General features: G+C 39.2%; 1 protein-coding gene across 8 annotated transcripts in view; it reads left to right on the top strand.

Annotated features, from left to right (window-relative positions):
- The window catches only part of B3galt1 (beta-1,3-galactosyltransferase 1), a 336,740-nt gene that overhangs the window by 285,124 nt on the left and 31,304 nt on the right, over positions 1-20,312 (top strand). For 2 of the 8 annotated variants that reach the window (XM_010606906.2, XM_010606905.2), the window contains exons 3-4: positions 10,195-10,326; positions 13,849-13,974. The exons of 2 other annotated variants lie outside the window; for them this stretch is intronic. The gene's annotated coding sequence lies outside the window, so the exon portion shown is untranslated. Of the gene's footprint in view, positions 1-10,194; positions 10,327-13,812; positions 13,975-14,504; positions 14,813-20,312 lie in introns of those variants that run through there. 4 more of the 8 variants (XR_776890.2, XM_010606907.2, XM_010606910.2 and 1 more) reach the window with 4 other exon arrangements.

Below are 20,312 nucleotides of genomic sequence, written 5' to 3'. Positions count from 1 at the left end.
CACACATACATGTAACTAATTTGTCACATTTTTCTGTTTTGTACTGGCTGTCTGAAGTCTCAGTGCAAATCCAAAAAAAAAAGGCCTCAGGTTATTAGTACTACAATAATTGGTATAGTTAACTTATTTGATTCTTTCCTCCTTTGGGCCTGGGTGTGGTGGCTCATCCCTAAAATCCTAGCACTTGGGAGGCTGAGGCAAAAGGATCAGATTGCCATGAGTTCAAAGTCAGCTTGAGATACATAGTGAGTTCAAAACTAGCCTGAACTTCATAGCAAGACTCTGTCTAAAAAAAGAATTTTTTTTAAGAAAGAAGATGACTCTTTCATACTTTTGATCTGTTTTTCCATGTCTTTTTTTATTTGCCTTATTATGATGTCTTCTGTTTTGTGCCCCTGAAATCTTTGTTTGAAAGAGATGATCCGCAATATTCAACAACTAAAACTATTCTGGTATTTTGCGAAGTAAATTTCTGTTTTCAAAAGTTTTAAAAGGTTTTATAAAGAAATTGCAGACAGGTGTGCTTTATCTCTTTCTCTGAAAACAGACAGAAAAAAACAGAAATGAAAATAGCGAATCGCACCAAACATTAAGAACCCCAATTGGGAGACAAAAGGAAGATTTTTTCAAGTACCCTAGGCTAACGAGAGAGATCACAGGAGCGTTTTCTGCAGACTATGAGATGGATGACAGTCTTGGCGATTCTCTCCCATCACCTTATACGTGATCACTGCGTTCTATTAGATTGTCCACATTTGGACTCCTCTGTTGGCTGTCAGCCACTGCAGAGTGTGACCCATGACTTGGTCATTCCAGTCGAGAGTGCGATAGCTGATCTTAGCAGGACTTCAGAAAGTATTTTTGAATGCCAAGTGGCTTTTCATCTCTTCCAAGGCTTTCCTCTCTTAAGAAATATTTCCAGGTGCTTTCCAATTCAGTGATTCCAGTGAATGCACTTTCATCTTATGTTGCCATAGATACCATTTCCTTAATAAGGTGCTTGATGCAGCCCCTTAGTTTTGAGATCATTTTCTCTGGGAACAGAATGTTATCAAATTGAAAGAAGCCTACATCCAAGCATTGGTCTCACTGTTGCTATACCAAAATCCAACTCTGAGAAATAGACTGTCATCTCTAGAATCCAGGAAACTTTACATACTCTGTTTCATGAATTTTTTCTTTACCAACTTTTGCTAAAAATGATTGTCCAGCAAATGTAATCGGTTTGGACAATTGCTTTAAGCCAAATCGTTAAATTTAATTTTGAGTTTTGAGAAGTCACACTGTCTACAACACTCTAAGTGGCTCTTTGTGGTTTTATTTCTTTGCCTGATGCTTATTCTTATCAAGCTGTGAAAGAATTGTAATCTCGTTAAGAAGTAAGCGGGAAAGTTTATAGCAAATGTTAAAGGGCAATCTAATTACTTTATGAAATCTGAAATGTGTTTAAGACCTACAACGGTTTTTAGCTTTAACCCAATTTTCATCTGACTTCAACAAAGGTTCTGTTAATGATATACACATACACACACACACACACACACACACACACACACACACACACACAAACACACATATTTCACCCCAATATATAAATAGGCTTCATCAGAACAGGAATGCCTGACTTTTTTGTACATTGATGTTTTCCAAGTGCCTAAAATGGTGTCTGACAAAAATCTAGTCTCTTTATACATTTGCTGAATGAATATAAATACTTCTCGCTAAGTGAAAACTAGCATTTCATTGTTAGCTCTGTTGTAGTCCAATTACATTTTCTTCTTCATTATATTTTATGGGTATAAAATCACTGGGGCAGGAAGCTCAGAAGGAAACACATGGGATATACAGCAGTTTCGAGGCCAGTTAGTGCTCAGCATACTTACCTCCCCCCAATTTTTTTCCTCATTGAGTTTATTGGTACATTTTAGGGATATAATACAGTTACATTCATCATTGGGATCTTGTACCTTTACATGACAGGTCTTGGTTCTCATTTTTTCCCTTTGTCCCTGCCCTCCCTTCACCCCCTCTTCCCCTTCCCATTTACAAACACTTTATTTCCATTTTTTCATTTTCTCATATTTTTTTTCTTTTCCCTTATTACCTTTTCCCTATCCTTCCCACTCTCCCTACACCTTTAGCCCTTTTCTTCCTGTTTCACATTGTCAGTTATCCCATTAGGATCTTACGTGCTATTATAGTTTTTCACACCAGAGAAACTATTCGGTATTTACACATGTGTGACTTGTTTGCCTCCCCAGATTTGAAACCTCAAGATTATTTATCTTGGTCAAATAGCCTTTGAGAACTTTTCTCAGCATTAAATCACATTTACAAAAGAAAAACTGCCACCTGAGCCTTCATTCCCCAGAATCCACCATCATCCCACCCTGTTCCAAACACTTCCCAACCCTTCCTCCCTAAGACAGTAAAACCAAACAAAACATAGACATACAAATATAATTAAGTCCCAATCAAAGAAGAAAGTACACAAAGGTACTGTCTGCAGTTCAGCTTTCCTACCCAATCATAGATCTTTCAGATTATAGAATTATTTCTTAGTTCTGAAAGCCCTCTAGAAACAAAGTGACCTGGCACTATCAAATTCATCTTTTCAGTTCCATGAGAAGGGTTTCCACTGAGGAACCAAAGGCTCCTTGTCTTTTGGGATGGGCAATTGTTATCTGAATGAGACTTGTCCTTGATGAGTCCTTAGAGACCATGAAAATCACAGATGCACAGCTTTTATGTCCTGGCCTAGGCCTATTTTTGTTCTTTTTTTTTTAGGTTTATTTAGTTCTGAGAGGCAGAGTCTAAAGAAGTTGTCCATAGAAATGTAACACTCTCTGGACCTGTGGTTAGAAACTATTTATGAAAAACTATTTTGGAAGAGTCATTCACTGAATATATCCACTGAGGGTTGCTTCAATGTGACAGAAATTCATCACAGTAAAAGGTGAAATAGCCAACCAAATAGGTAAACAATGAAGTAAGGCATTGGCTACTTGAAAAATTCTCCATTGAAGAGCCATTGATGTGCGCTGGTCATACAGTCTTGAACACTACTGCTGACTCTGGGGTCTGTGGTTTACAGTCCTTCAGAACAACAGTAAAAGCAAAGCCAACTGATAGATATTGGTCCCAAATTTAAAAACCCACCAACGAGAAAAATCCCCACAGCTTGTTTGTCCTCCCTTTGAATGACTAAAGGAAAGTCACGGTAGCTAGGGGAGGATTTAATTCAGTTCCCTAAATGACATTTAAAATGTAAAGGACTAGTTTATGTATAAATGAGAAACTTGACTCATACTTGTAATGTTTCATTCACCTCACACATGCTAAATTCCTTAGGAAAAATAATACTACATCTACTTTCTATGAAATTTCCTTAAAGGATAGAAATGTTTTTATTTGCTTTGATGAGCTACCTAAATGTCACGCCAGAACAATATCTAATCTGGGATCATTCAGCATGGCAGAAATTTGCAACAGCTTCTCGAGTCGAAATGCATTAAATATCACATGATTTCTGTGTATCCCTAACATCAAATACCAGACATTAGAGACTCGTCCTGGGAAAAAGCAACCAGGGACCAGCCAATGCATGTTTGATGGAAGGGGACAAGAGTTACTGCTTCTCTCTCACCCACAGGTAGTTGTACCACAAGATATAGTCAGGTTGAAATTTACAGGAGTCCTGTAGCCCTCAAGTGCCCTGGGATATTGATATGATAACTTGCGCTGCACTTATCCCTGTGAGTTTCAACTGAAGGTAAAATGTGCAGCCCTGTGCCCAGCACATGGGTTTTGTATGTGGAAAGTATGATTACCATGTTGCGGGTAGCCTCGGTGGAAACAAGGAGTGAAAAACAACTCCCAGCTTCTGAACTTAACCCTAGTGAAAAGAATGACTCCAAAGGGCTGGGGATTTAGCTCAGTAGTTCTGGCACCTATTTCACAAGTGCAAGGTCCCTAATTCAAACCCCAGTACCAGAAGAAAAAAAAAAAATGACTCCAAGAGGTGGGCCCTGGAGCCAGCACCTAATTTGTTTCCAAAGAGGCCATTGATGTCATTTTTTGTGCTTGATTTTCTTTTCATCATTTTTAAATATAATATTTGAATGCTGTTGTAAACAATTCATGCAATCAGAGGTATAGAAAATAAGATGTCCCATTGTAATAGCTGTCACACAGTTCCACTCCTATTCCAGAGGTATTGCCTGTTAATTGTTTTCTAAATGTTTTACTTGGGGGCTACTCTTAATATTTTAATTGAACACAACCAAATGTTTCAGTGATTCTTATAATGGGACTCATTCATAATTGAAATTCTCACATTTATCATAGCCCCATTATATATTCCTATGAAGTCCCTGTTAGAATGCTTTAATCAGTAACCCTTGAAACACATAAGCACAGTCAAGGGCAGTGTGTCTAGTCCAAAAAAGACAACTCCTTCTTATATATATTATAAAATGGTGTGGATCCAAACAGGCAGTTCAATGCCTTTATTATATGTACATTGAAAACCAGTAATAGCAAAAATCAACAGTAAAGCCGTCAACACATTTAAATGAATCATAAGTTTTTCATCACACACACACACACACACACACACACACATGCGTGAAAGATAGTATCTAATCTGCAAGACATTATTTAGCTTGAAGATAATGGCTGGTGTGCAGACAGACTGAAATCACCTGAGGAAATAAATTCATCACTGCGAAACACAAATACCCAGTCCCAAAACACACATGCACAAACACATACTCACACCTCAGGCTGGGACTTACCTGTGTCAGGCTACTGAAACTTTCCTCTTGAAGTAAATCTTTAGAAACTTGCAGAAAAGCAATACTGTTCTAAATGGGTCATCCTTTAATTTTTAGATATTTATATGTTCTAAAGAGCAAATAGATTTTCTGTTCCAAAATAGCTCAATTATGTTTTGATTACAACATCAGATTTTCTGAAGATCTTGATTCTAAATCACTGTAATCATTTATATGTAATTTGATAACTGCTTCACAAAAATAAAAACTGTTGCTGTACTGGTGGTACATTGTGGGCGGAGCATTTTCTATTGTCCTTGAGATTTCAGTGTGCATAGCTTTTGTTTTTGGAAAATAAAGTGTTGAATTCTGCATGACTGAAATTATCTGCAATCTTCTGGGAGAGGGCCAGGGATTTAGCTCAGCGGTTCAGTGGTCTGCCTCGCAAGTGCAAGGACCCAAGTTCAATCCCCGGTATATCCAAATTCTCTCAAAGATTACATTTTTTAATAAAGTACCCTCTACTCATTCATACTCTCGCTCCATCACACATAGCATGATCCCATTGAGTAGTGAGCAATTCTGGGGTACAAATTTAGGCCTGGGAAAGAGATATATTTTACTTTAATGGAGGTATATTTCACAGGTGCTCTTGTATTTATTACCACTTTTTTCCAGGGGAAACATGTAGTTCAAGGAATATGCATACATTTGCCTTGATGTGTGACTCTTCTCAGAATATTTTTTTTTTCTTTCTGCGCTGAAAGACAAAAGTTATCTAGCTGGTATTTAAGAGCCCAAGCAGAAGGTTTTAATAGCTGGAACAGATGGACTGCTTAAGGTACCATAACTTTGGAGTTACTATTGTGCTAAGTTCCATGAATGTAGGTAGAACCAGGTAATTCTTAATGTGACATTTAACTCTGACATTGATCACTCCAACCATCTGTGAGCTACAAAGTACATCGCTGTTTATTACTTCCAGTTTAAGTAACTTCCAGTTTAAGTAACATCCAGTTAAACTCACTGAGGCTCCTGAGTCCCACTTCTGACCCCATACAAAGAAAATATACAGACCCACAGAAAGTTTATCAGATTATTTTTAATAGAGTTCCACAGAACTCTGCACACATTCCCTAAGGTCCTTCCTTGATTGTTATGCTGGCTCTTCGTATTTGTCCAGTTAAAATGTGCAACTTCCCTTTGGCAAAAAAAACAGAGAACAACAATAACAGAAGAAGAAAACTCATGATCTGCCCAGAACCTGGGGGCTGCCTAATCATCATAGAAGTTCAAGTTCAAATCCACAGAGAATGGCAAACCACCCAAGTGAAACACTGCAGTTGATGTAGAAAGTCATAAGGACCCTTCAGGGCCCTTAACAAACTGGATTCTGGTCTCAAAACGTGAAAAAATAGAATTAATCAAAACACTGAAATGGGCATGAATTTGTATTCATGTGACATAATTATGGTGAAAATTATAAGCCTTCTCTTAAGAATGTAGTCCTTAGATATCCATTATTCAGATTTAGTTGTGTGAGATCCTCAGTCTATGGGCTTCAGTTGTATTTGTTTCAAAAATAAAAGGACTTGGGTTTTTTTAACACAGGTTCTACCATTTGTCTGTCTAGTCATGGCATTTCTAAACTAATTTCTCTCCCAACTCAGCTAAGGTTTAGAAAACACTCTCAGAGTGGCACGTCTAATCCTCCTATACTCTGAAAGATCTACTAAATAAAACATGCCCAATTTGGAAGTAACAGGTGTGCGTTTTCTTTTTACATCTAAATGCTCATCAGTAAAAAACTAGAGTGAGAAAAGAGCTCTATGTTTTTCAAAGATACACCACTCCCCTACTGGGGCTCTTATTTGCCAGGCTGCAACTTCAGTAAGTCTCATCAGTTTTGGAACAAAGAAATCCCCAGTCATGGTTGTCCTTGAAAGACCAGTTCCATTTCCCAACGGTCTACCTGTGGGAACTGGCATGGGTTCCCTGTTGTGCCTCCCTGGTCAGTATGGCTGCTGTCATCCACACCCAACAGGCATGGGTTTGGGAAGCCACTTAAATCAGAAGGTCACACACCAGGCCCATATAAATCAAGAAGCCACCTTTTGTATTAACAGATACTACTTCTTGCTGTTTCAGCTGTGTGGAGAGCATGTACTTTAAACTGTTGGTTTTGCTTGGCTATTTTTCAATGGCGGTGATAAATGTGTGCAGTTGTTGGCCCATTCATTTATCCACTGTCCCTAGCAACAGATGCAGTGCCCATTTATAAAAAGATTAATCTAGAACAAAATGGCTGTAGAAAACAAAAGCAAAAACAAAGTCAACCTCCGTTCTTACAGGAGATCACTGGACCCAGGAATCGTACTTCAAAACCAGAAATCACGTTCAAACTCCATGAGCTTACACAGCACAATTTACTACAGTCAATTTTGCAAGATATGTTGAGCATAACCTGAGAAATTCAGGGAGGCTGTCATGGACTCAGTTGATGCAAAAGCTTTGCAGAACTCCTCTGCATATTTGCCCTGAAATGGTCCTCATTTTAGGAACAAGCTTCTGCCATCTATAAACACAGAGGCCTAAAGCTGTAGACCGGTGGTGGTGAACATGTACATGAATCCCACAGTAGGCTCTTTATCACTGAAAGATCATAAAGTTTCACCACTAAAAAGGCTGATGGCCAAACATAAGCAAGGTTCCATTATTCTGTGTTTATTGTAAAGGTAAATTTGAGTTCACCAAAATCATTTGTGAAGGAACTTATTTATCTAGCCTAAATTTTTATAAATAGCTATAAACATTTTTATTCCTCGAAAGTCTCATGAAATTATATCAATTTTTAAAGGGCTTACGGCATACCAGATAATTGAAATTTCTTGCTTAGTAGGGCTGAAAACACCTTGGGTTTTCTTCAGCCCTCTTTAACCCCTCAGGACCTAGCATGGAAATTACATGTAAAAGGAAAATTAAAGTACTGTTAAATTGTTGAAAGAGTGTTGCAGCTTAAAAATCAGAAAAAAATGAGTCAAATTGTTTTTAGGGCTCTATGCTATATTCCTCATCCTCCCAATGTCCCATTGATGAGCAGAAACATTAACTGCCTTCATATTTTACAGTCAGGCAAAAAGAAATTTTGTTTCAGTTAAGAGAGCAATGCATTTGGTCACACACCAAAATGCAGAGAGGGGGAGAGAGAGAGAGAGAGAGAGAGAGAGAGAGAGAGAGAGAGACTGAGGGTAGAGGTTTTCTGCATGCTTTATCATCTCCATCACTTTGCCTTATTATCTGAACTACATAGCTCCAAAAGGGTACAAGTTCCTCTGTACCCTCAGCTTCTAGAAGAATATGACAATATAAAAAATACTCAACACAACTTTGTTGAATAAACAATGCATAGTATAGGACAAGAATTAAGAAAATGACAATAGTGTCCAAATGTGGCCTTAGTTATATCTCATCAATTCATGTGAGAAGATATTGAGGCACACTGAGCCCTACTGTGTAGAAGATACGCACTAAGCTGTAGCATATAACTGTTCACTCACAATGATTTTATGTTGGAAATCTAGCTTCTTGTCCTCTTTGATGGTTGTTACACAATGTGATCAGTGATAGATGAAATACTAGAGTCGATTCTGAGTCACCTTCTAATTTGAATTTTAGAATCACCCAACTTATCTTACTGAGCTTCCTAAATCTAGTCTCAAATATTAAAATCACAACTTCTCCATTCCATGCGTGCCTGTTTTTTTTTCTTTTTCTCCTAAATTGGATATCTAACTGGTAATTTTGCAATTGCTATATTGCCAAGATTTAGTGTAGTTATAGAAGATAAGGAACAAAGTTGAGAGAAATTTTTTCTGTCTGTCAAATCTTGATTCTTCCTTTCTTGTTTGTTCCCCTGAAGGGTAAAAGGATGTACATAGTTTGGAAGTAACTTTGGTAAATGATGAAAAAGAAATAACATTGATAGATTTATAGCACTATTCAAAGTAGTCCCCTGAAAAATCTCTGCTCTCCACTACTGATGAACTTTCTCACAACAACTCTATGGGTTTTCTAAAGATACTGGTAATTGTATACAGCATTTGGCTTAGGTCACCCTTTTAGAAATTAACTTTGGAAATAGCTAGAGTAATTTCAACCCAAAATCTTTGTGTGGCTTGAAGAATAGATATAAATTCTTCTCCCACTATATTCGTCACTTTCCTTTTGCTGAGACAAAACACTCAACACCTGTACATTAAAGGAGGAGAGGTTTATTTTGGTCCACAGCTTCAGAGGGTTCAGTCCCTGGCAAGCTGACTCCAAGGCAAAAACCACATGGTGGAACGGACTAGCAGAAAGCTGTTCATGTCGCAGCGACTAAGAAACAGAGAAGGGAGGAATCAGGGACAAGAATACATCCCCATATATTCCAGTACATCCCCTAGTATCCCAGAATACCAGGTCACAACCCTAGTAACTGACCTTTTCCAACCAGGTCCCACCATCAAAGAGCGCAGTCAGGTATGAACTCATTAGTGGCCCAGTCACTTTTCAAAAGCCCCACTTCTGAACATGAGACTTTTCATGTTATGATACACACCCTAAGCTGGTTCCATATTTTATGATTTTTACTAACTAAAGATATGCAACAATTATTGTTATTGTACTTCATTAGCGGGAATGAATAAAAACATTTACACACAAAGACTTACCAGTATTTTCACACAAAATCATTTTGGTTTATTTCTTTACTAACTACTTTATACAGGTTGTGATTTTTAAATTATCAGTATTTATTTCTTTGATAACTGTCATATAGGCTTTGGAAATTATCACAACAGGTTGTGTCCCATAGAGAGGGTTAGTTACCTGTTTCAGAAAGGCAAAAATAATGGTCACTGACAGCACAGCAGGGATAAAATACTAACATTTAGAATGATGCTGCAACAAGCACGAAAGACTTGGCCTGGAAAAGTTATAGCAACAAAAATGTAAAAGTATAATATATCAATTTCTCTTTGTAGCCCTGTGAACTTTTATGAACTTGTCACACGTTTGGACACAGATACATGAAAGTAATTTTTTCCATAGAAAATTGTCAGTTAACAGCATTCCAGATGTGGAGAACTAAGAGAAGGCAGTGGGAGAAGCCCTGATTTCTAGCCTCTGCCTATAACCGTATTAGAAATACTCACACAATTATCCGATTCCAAGGTACTACCATGATAATGCTGAAGATGAAACTGGGAAGAGATGTGACCATCAGTTCTGGCCAAGCCTAACACAAGTGAACTCTAGGACGCACTGGGTTCTGCATGAACTTCCCAGCTCCATAGCTCCCTGGGGGTCTGCTCCAGTTATTGCTGTGACTACATCATAATTAATGCTGCTCTTGGCCTTGTGTTCCTTCTTGCTTCAGGAACAGGTGTTCTTTCTAAGAGCGTGCCCCCAGCGAACTTCCAGTGTGAGATCTTAGAGTCTCAAAATCTACTTCCCAGGGTCACCACCCAGCACAAAGATAAATGGAGAGAGAAGTCCATCATCATTGGCAGTAAGAGAAGGAAAGTTCTATCTCCTCTATCTCTGTTCTATCTCCTCTCTTCTATCCCTAACTAATGAGATTAACCGTTGCCTCCTCCTGGCTTCCTAATGAATCACAGAATTCGCTTTGGAAATTTAGTCAGTAGGCAGCTCATCCGTGCTTTCTCTTTGTTCTGTCACCCTCCACTCAGGTCCTTTATCTCAGATATGACACACATTAACCAGGATCGAGTGTGGCCCTGTGTTGACTGCAGAGACCCATGATGCAAACTCCTCTGTTACCACAAAGCGAACTAGGGAGACTAAATTTCATGTCCAAATACTGTTACTCACTTATCCTATTACATCATTAACATTCTCCCTTAGCTAACACTTTTAAATAAGCACATAAAATGAATGGATTTCTCATCCATAAGCAACACTGACAAAATTCCTTTTTGCTACAGGACTCTAAAAAGAAGGGCTAATACTTCTACAATACTAACGAAATAACTGAAAAATGTACTAGAATAGCTATAATTTTTAGGCCTGGTAAAATTATAAATTAGATTAAAATGTAAGTGACAAATGTTGGGTCTAGGCTATTTCCCCAGAACAGCACAACAATTTATATAGTCAATTTTCAATTATCTGCTCAAGGAAGAATAGCAATAATGGCAATTATCCAAAAGAGTAGATAATGAACAAATTCATTTCTTTTTGACTTTGAAATATTACTTTGTATTCTGAAACCAACAGTTGAATGTGTATTTTATATTTTAGAAAGTTACAAGCTTCTAGCTTAAATTCTGAGATTACTCTTTTAAAATAAAACTGTCAAATAGGGGCAATCCTTTTCATTTTGACTTATAAAATATGTTCCTCATCCCTGTATGATACCTGTGAATGTGTCATCATCATTAAGGGTAATGTTAAATTTATCCTAAAGCTGAGAAAATTTGCATCTGTGTGTCTCCTATTACCTTTTTCCTGGAATCCATAGTAATTAATTATTTTGGTTAAAACATTCCACCTTCCCTGCCTTTGTTCAGTTAAATTTAATGTTTTATATGTGCCAAGAAAATACAAAAGAATGGGTACATGAGATATGAAGCTACATCTAAATATGATAGGAAATACATAAATTCCAGTAGCTACACATGAAAAAAAGAGTTACCTATAAACACATTTTCTACACTTTTTGGTGCTGCTTTTGTTATTTTCTCTCTGTATAAGCTATGATGAAAATAACAATATCTGGTATTGTCTCTAGATCATGGCTTCACTCAGTAGGTTTCATTTCCTCCCCTCTTTGATTTCTTCCTTTTCTTCATTCAATAATGTTTTATATAAGATATTCCATATCAAGATTTCACATATTTTAATAAACCACTATTTCTCTGCATAGAAAAATTTTGTAAAAGCAAAGGAAAAAATGTTTATATGCTGGAGTAAAACTCTCCAAAATGGTATTTTAACCAAATTCAACATTCAGTACCTGTTTACATCTTAAAAGTTACCTTCATATAAATTATCTTATTAACACTAAGTAAATAATCTATTAAGGGTCATACAATTTTAAAAGAAGAAAGTGTCCATATGGACTAAAAATGTGCTTCATGATCCTGCTTCTTCTGAGTTCCATGGGACAGTCCCATTATAGAATACATTTTTTTTTTCATAAAGTAAAATATCACCAACTTTTGTAGCTCTCTGTTTGCTTTGGGATTCCTTTTCTTTGGCATTTGATTTGTTAAGTATTTGACCGAATTTGACCTGCTACCTTTTGAAGATGTGAAAAATCATCTTCAAAGCCACAGCAGAGGAGGGCTCAGCAAACGGGCAGGCCAAGTTCAGACACTGCACAAGAGACTTGATTTCCCAAGGCCATGGCTTTCTCACTGTGAAAGTATAGATAATGTAAAAAAATAAAATAAAATGAGGAGGATTGTGGTATGACAATAGATGTAAGTAAATTAGTCCTCAGGAAGCATTCAGTAAATGTTAGCAGTTGTCACAAAACTTAGCTAGCATTTATGGTTGCAGATAAAGCCCTCACATTTATGCCCACCGGCGCGAGCACAATTTTAAACTCTTTCTATGCATGGGTTTATCAAGACTTCAGTACAACCTGTGATTCTGTGGACTTTGTTTCGTGTATGGGATTATTTACAGACAGTGGCTGGGTCGGTATTTACACATAATCCCACATGCAGCCATCATATTACACCGCCCGTTGTTCAATCAAGCAGCCTTCTGTATTACAAATCAGAAAATGGATCCCCACACCCCACACTGCAACTCCTTGTACCTGGCCGCACTGCTGAAGCCCCACCCCCAAACAAATGCCTGAGTGTGATTTCGTACGAGGGACCACATATCAGTCACTCAGCTTTAGCCCACACTCTTTCCAAAATATGAACAGTATTAGACTTCTATTCTTCAGACCCAAAACTTCAATTAAAGGAAGGCAATTACAGGCAGGCCTACAATCTATTTTTCCAACACATCTGTTCAGGTTTTGCCAAGCTTAGAGCCATCAGAGGTGAAAGCAACAGGTCATAAGGGAAAGGGAAGGCACATGTACAAATAGCTTTCCTGTTGCTGGAACAAATTACTTGGCACTCACAACTTAAAGGAGGAGAGATTTAATTTGGCTATGGCTGCAAAGATTACAGTCCATGGTCAACTAGCTCTATGGCAGAAATCTCATGGTAGAAGGGAATGGGTAGAGCAAGGTGCTTAGCTCATGATGGATAAGAAACAGAGCAGGGTAACAGTGGCAGAGAGCAAGGAGACAGGAGCCAGACATAGACCCCCAAGGCCACACCTCCCCAACTTACCCAGACACGTGTTGTAGGCTCCTTCCAAGTCAATAAAGTTGACAATCCAGTTTACCTGTCACATTACTCATGCCTGCTAATGGTCGAGTGTCCTTGCATGAGCAGCGTCAGCCCTCCAGCTCCATTTTTGCTGCTCTGAAAGTGAAGATGTTGTACTACCCAGTAGGAAAAGCTACTGTCCGGCTAAGCCTGACCCTCATGAAGCCTTTGGCTTTTTAGACTTGTTTGACCTACACAAATTTTTGTTTCATTTCTTACATTTTGAAATACAAAATGCAAGAAATTTCACATACAAATCTGTAACTCTGTTTTCTTTTGAAAAGCTGAAATTGCAGCATTTCTTGGACTCATTTTCTCTATGGCACCATTGAAAATAAACCTGAGTAGTAGTCCCTTCCGGGTGGTGTATGTACTCCCCAGATCACCACAGCCCCTACCTACCATTCCCTATTACCTCACATCCAGTCTGTGCTCTTGCTTATCCTTAACCTGCTCTGCTAATCATCTGGATTTGCAATCCTAAAATCAGCTCAAGCCCTTGTCTGTTCATTTATTCTTTTTCCCCCATTTAATGAAACTACTCATGTTTTGCCTATATGCCATTCTAAGTAGAAACCTTTTCTTTTTAAATTGTGGAATTCTGTCTTATTTCTCTACACTCAATTCATTTTCAGGGTGTCTGAAGTTTTCCTCTCATGGTGTCCACTTAGGGTTCTGAGCAGCAGCTCCTCCTGCCATGAGCCCCTCACATCTTCTCATCAGACAGATAGAGGCTGTGCTCCATCCTCTGCACCCGGAGTAGGAAGAAAGAGAATCCGGCACACACAGTCCAGCAGGTAAGGGAGTCCGCACTGCTCACTGTACAGCCTGCCGATGAGAAAGATGAACAGCTGTTAACTTAGAAATGCACATCTAAGGGCAGTGAGGACAGAGAAGAGTTTAGTTTCTATTTCTTTGTTAGTGTTTCCCCACTATGGTACGTAAATACCCTTTCCATAAAAGAACTCTTCTTGACTGCTATGGGAGAAAATAAATCACAGCTCTAAAAGGGTATTTCTTTCAAAGTCATATTTATAATTTATGAAAACTTTGATTTTAATAGTGAGCTCTTTTAAAATGAACTAATTATTGGCGAACTAAAGATATGCTTCAGGTGACCTGAGACAATTCCTATTTGAAATCAGTTTGCAAGGCCATCACTAATTGATTCTTAAATCTTCTTGGCAGAAATAACCTTGTCCCAAGGGCAACTGCATTTCAATATTTTTTATTTCAGTGAAAAATAACAACTTTTGTGTAGAAAATAATGGCATACTTATTAAAAATCTAAAGATCACAAGTAATTGTTAAAATGATTATTTCATAGAAAATGATTTTTCAAAGAGCAAGATGAAGAGTCAGAAAGTCCCTGTGCACCTTTTGCCATAAAAAGCATGTTGTCGGTGAAAATGGTTGCAGCCTCCTAAATCACAGGTCAGGAGAGGAACAACAACTGGCAAAACTGAGATCCTTGGGCTCATTGTTCCCACCACCACCCGCTGTGACTCCAGGTCCATCACTTGCCCTTTCTACAGTGTCCTTGTCCCTGCAAAGGGCTTCCTACACGCCAATCTCACCTGGCCACAGAAGTACAGCTGTTAGTGGAAGGTAAACCAAAGCTCTGAGCAAATCCCCTGCAAGCTAATTTGCCAAAAGAAAATTCAATAAAATATTACTAATTCATCCAGCTCCTTCCTGCTTTTCATTATTTATAAACTTTCCAACAATGTGCACTGGATGTGTTGATTTCCACAACTTTTGCAGATCTCTGTGAGGTTTTAGTTGATCATTTTTTCCCCTTAGCTGCGTGACGGTGTTTGAATGCCCAGTTTATCTTTGCCTTACCCGTGCCATAGTGGAACCAAGGGCCCCTCTGATGAGGACAGTGGAGTAGTGGCAGCACACAGCCAGCAAGGATGCACCCAGACTGAGAGAATGGGTTTTAGACAATTGAGACAAATCATTCCAGGACTAACATAGGCAGAATCGGCCTGCCCATGGCCTTTCTTTCAAGAGCTCCATGTTGCATAGCGAAGTTCAGCTGAGTTATCCTGCCTTAGATAGCAGTGTCCGGGAGCTGTGAGAATCGAGAGCCATTTTCATACCTTCCTGGCTCACCATAGGATTGCGGTCTTCTGCAGGTTCAGCGGGTCCTGGGATGCGGTGTGGCCAATGAGTTAGCTGTGTATTAGAAACAGCGGCACTTCTGCACTAGAGCATTTAATTGCTGTCGCAAGGCCTTCTGTCTCTGTTTCCTTGCAGCATTCTGGCTGACACTGAGTTTCTAGACACAGTTGCTCCTTCAGCTGGAGCTTGTGTGACTTGAGAACCCCAGTAATCCATAGGACACACGTAGCATGGGGAAACGACAAATTTATTGTCTTAAACCACTGAAGTCTGGAAGCTTCTGTTAATGCAGCATAACTGAGGCTGTACTGACTATGACAAGAGGCATCACTTAAGCGGCCAAAGGAAATCTTACAGAGATTTTAACACAAGAAGCTTTAAACTTGGCTGCTTCACAGAACTGCAAGGGGGCCAGTGTGGCTAAATTACAGTAAATCTCCATCGTTCCCTTTCACTCTAGGCTGATGGCCTCCTAGATGGCTCTGATGTTTACATTCCTGGCATTGCTTTAAAACAGATTAAGTAGAATGACTTTAATTGGCTTTGATTTGTTTACCCAAATCAAGCTCTCATATTTTATCCATTCCTCTGGATTATGATCATTTTTATCAAGAACTTTGCATGTGGGCTATTGATATGATAATGCAACCCGTGTGTCTTCCCTGAGCTGAAGGCCTCTATCTTTTCAGCCAATGGGGAGATGCAGTTGGGGATGTTGGCCACTCAGAGCAGAGCTGAGGACTGGGGTGGGCAGCCCACAGTATTTGCCAAAGAATAATGAATCATGCTGTAGGGTTTTTGAACTCTGTTTCTCGTATCAATTTCCCATATTCTGGCAACAAAACCTAGGGGAAATCCCAAAATTTTATGAGACTTCTCATAGCCTTTTTAGTGTTTATGAAGCAGAGATTGTCTTTTATACTTAATGTCTTATTTGCAAGCAGTTTGCAAACAGAATAAGAACCCCTTGGTAAAAGCCAATATTCAGTTTATCCTCTTTGGAAGTAAAGAAGAGCTGAGTTAGCCCTCGTGGGATTAGAAGTCTAATGTACTTCTTTATCCTGGACACTGCTCAGACAGAGCCACTGATATGATAACTGGCCCTATTGAAGATGGGTGGATTTAGAGGAAGGACTTCCATCTGATATTACATTCACTTTTGTACACTTCTTAAAGACTTAAGGATTTTATGTGAGGTAAATAAAATCCTGCTTTAGAAAAAGAAAGTAGGGGAGGGGAAGGAAAATCGATCTGTGATTAAAATTGAGTCTAATATCAGCTAGGCTCAATGCTGCGCATTTTCATATGCCTTGTTATCCCTGTGTAGTAGAGGAAGAAGATTAGAGGGTTAGAGTCACCCACCTACTATGGCAGACCACAGAAGGGACAGGGTTCTTCCTCCCAAAGACCTTGCTCTTTCCATTCTACCATTTAGACTGGAGTATAAAAGCTTCCTGTAGATCACCAGTCAAATGGTCAGATCTACATCTCTAGGGTTTTCCACAAAAAGATAAATACCAGACCACTATCGATCTCTTACATACATAGATTACAAGCGCCTCTACACAGAGCTGGTTTGTAAGATTTGCTCTTCTAATTTTGCATCCTCCCTTTGTTCAGTCTCATCCCCTATAATTAGCACAGTCTTGAAAATAGAAATTTTCTGTGACATTAAAATTCTAACCCAGCACACCCTCTAATTATTTCATATCTTCACATTAGAGACTAAGATACTCATGGAGAAAGGTAGAATTGTTTGTTACTTAATTACTTATAGAAAGAGCACAGGAAAACCAAGACAGAGAGATTATTAACATAATTTCTATTTGACTCCAAGACACATTCCCACAGAGGGGCAGGGCCACACTTTCTCTCACAACCTCACCTCTGTTGTTACCAGTCTCAGCTACGCCTGTTCTGATCCCTTACTTCTTCCTACCAGGGACTTACCTGTCCCTGCACAGCCCCCTCAGTCACCTCCTCTCCAGGCCTTCCCAGAGGTCCATAGCAGGAAACCAAGCTCTCTCTCCCCACACTTCAGGGCATGTTTCACTTGTAGCATCTCTCTGCCTTGTGTTATGTGGATGAGGTAGGGTGGAGGCTCCCAGTAGCTTGCTCAAATGTGTTTTCTCTTTTTTCCTTCTTGGGCATATAAATAGCACCTTCTTGCCGTCATTTGAATAGTAGATGTGCCTTCCTAGTGCTCTCTGCCCAATACCATAAGTGGGAGAGAGTTCAAAGGCCCTCAGGGATGAGGAGCCATAAGATGTAGGGAGTTAGGGGTCATGAAGCACCAGGTAGAAAGCTGTCCAGCCACGCAGCAATACCCCATGAAGTTATTAGACAATTCCAAAATGATCATCTACAGTATTAAGGCTCGGAAACGTAGGGCTTATTTATTACCGCTCCCAGTGTGGGCTAAGCTAACAAGATGCATACGTTTATAAGAGTGTTTGTGTGAGTGTAATTCTCTATTTTAGAAGCTCCAGAAGGACTAGGACTTTAAAAAAATCATCTTTAACTATGAGTAAAATTAAGCTGAATCGGTGCCTCATTTGGAAATGGAACAGATGGTCATCAAAATGAAGAGTAGAGGATGCTCTAAAACATCTCCAGTGTTGGGAATGCCATTTTCTCATTTGTAAGCAGCTGTCTAGAATTTTGTAAACAATCTCATAGGTGACTCATTTGGATTTGAGAACAAAAGGAATACCCGTTAGCTTCCATATTAAAATGTATCCTAGTTCATTACTCATTCCAATACTCCCTGTTTCCACCAACAAATACATTCTGAACACACTCTACCTGCCCAGCAGTCCCCTAACAGGGCTGATCAATACCAGACCTGGTTCCAGCTTACGCCAAGTTCACAGTCCTCTGGGAGGACCAAATATCTACTAAATATCCACGCAACTGAATAAACAGCTTATCACCCTAGTTCTTGGCTTTCTCGTTCATAAACTATGAAACATAAGATTGCTTATTTCTCAGATTTTCTTACAATTTAAATTATATATTTAAGTACAATAGTTACAAAACATTTACCACTGTGCTTGACACTTGCACTTGATAAATCACAGCTATTAATATTCATTTTAATTAAGACAACTATTGATTTATATAACGAAGGAATCTGATTGGACAGAGGAAAAGGGAGGTGAAAGAGAACAGTTGCCCTTACAAATGAACCCTGATATGGTATTTAAGAGGTTGAAAAGAATGTTCCAAATTTTTAAAAGTGAAATAAAATAAAAAAATTATTATATACAAAGGACCTATTTGGACGAAGCATTTTAAGGAACTGAAAAGGAAAAAAATCAGGGCAGCTAGAGTCTAGAAAGCCAGAAACACCCTGTAGGAGGAGATCTTGCACAGCCTTAGAATCCCCCATGCAGTCTTGCTAAGAATTTCGTTTTCTGCCTAAGCACCACAGACAAGCCATGGAATGATTTCCAACAGATAGCAGCACAAAGTGACAGGACCACTTTTAGAAAAATCACTATACCTGAAGTGAGGAAAAAGAACTAGAATGGTGACAACACGCAACTAGTGCACTTGAACGGTCCCTAGAGAAGTCACACTAAGAGACACCTACAGCTTGGATACAGTGGTGATGTGGAGCCGGGGAGAAGTAAAGATGTAAGAGATGTTTCTCAAGTGACACCAGCAGAGCATGCTGACGGAGTGAGCACCGAGGTGAGGGCAGAGCGGTGGTACGAAAGGCTCTGGTTTTGCATAATGATGGAGGTACGTTTCACAGTGATAGGGCAGGGAAGAGGATCAGGGTTTCAGGATCAGGAGTTTGCTTTTGTGCAGGTTGTATTCAGGGGCACCTCAGCTATGTGGGAACACAAATGCATATATGGCCCAGGATCCCACAAACACTCGTGGCTGGAGCATACATTCGAGGTCGTTGGAATGTAGATTCTAAGTCCATTGGCAAGAAAATTAAAAAAAAAATAAGGCTTTACTTAGACTGAGAAAATAAGAGCCCCTAGGACTCAGCCTTGAGGAACTTGTTACCATAGGACTTTACATGAGTCAGAGTTCTCAAGATAGACAGAACAAATGCGTATTTATTTTTAGGAAGTGCAACTGTGGAGGAACGGTGAGTGTAAAATCTGATGGGGGAGGCCAGCAGACTGGAGACGTTGGAGAGAGCAGCCATCCATGTGCAAAAGCAGACTGCTGACACACCAAGAGATTTTGTCACACATGAAGCCTGAGAGAGGTCTTACGGGGGATTCTCCATTCACAGGGACCGTAAACCTTTTATTCTACAAGATCTTCAACTGGTTGGATGAGAGCTGCTTACATTACGGAGGGCAGTCTACTCAAGGTCCTCTGATTTACTTATAAATGGCATCCAAAAACCGTTTCACACTAACATCCCGGGTAATTCTTAACAAAATATCTGGGTACTGTAGTCTGGCCAGGTTCACTCAAAAAATTAATACCGCAGAGGCACAAAAGGAAAACCAGGAGTAGTGGGCATCCCCAAGCACTATAGTAGATGCCAGGACACAGCCTCTGTCATGGCCACAGGATGAGCCCTGGAGTCAGTATGGGCTTCAATCTTTACTTTGCCATTTACTTCCCCTCTAACCTCAGGCAAACTGTTCAACAGCTTCGTGCCTCATCTTTAAAATGGGGGTCAACAGCCATCCCTCTGTTGGGTATCTTTCCAAGAGAACTAAAAGAATCATATCACAGAGAAGTATGTGCACCCATGTTTATAGCGGCACAGTTTGTAATAGCTAAATCTTGGAAACAACCTATTTGCCCATCCGTTGGAAACTGGATAAAGAAGATGTGGTTTTTCTATAAAATGGAATATTACTCAGCCATAAAGAGCGAGAGAATAGATTCATTCATAGGAAAATGGATACATATTGAAGATATACTCCTAAGTGAAATAAATAAGTCCCACATGTGTAAATACCGAATAGTTTCCCTGGTGTGAATATTCTGCAACAATGCATAAGATTCTAATAAGATTACTGACATT

Source organism: Fukomys damarensis, unplaced genomic scaffold (genome assembly GCF_012274545.1).
Source record: "Fukomys damarensis isolate Sample0158 unplaced genomic scaffold, DMR_v1.0_HiC HiC_scaffold_26, whole genome shotgun sequence".
NCBI classification, from domain to species: Eukaryota; Metazoa; Chordata; class Mammalia; order Rodentia; family Bathyergidae; genus Fukomys; species Fukomys damarensis.
Note: the sequence above shows the minus strand (reverse complement) of the source record. Positions and strands in the feature narration are given on the sequence as shown.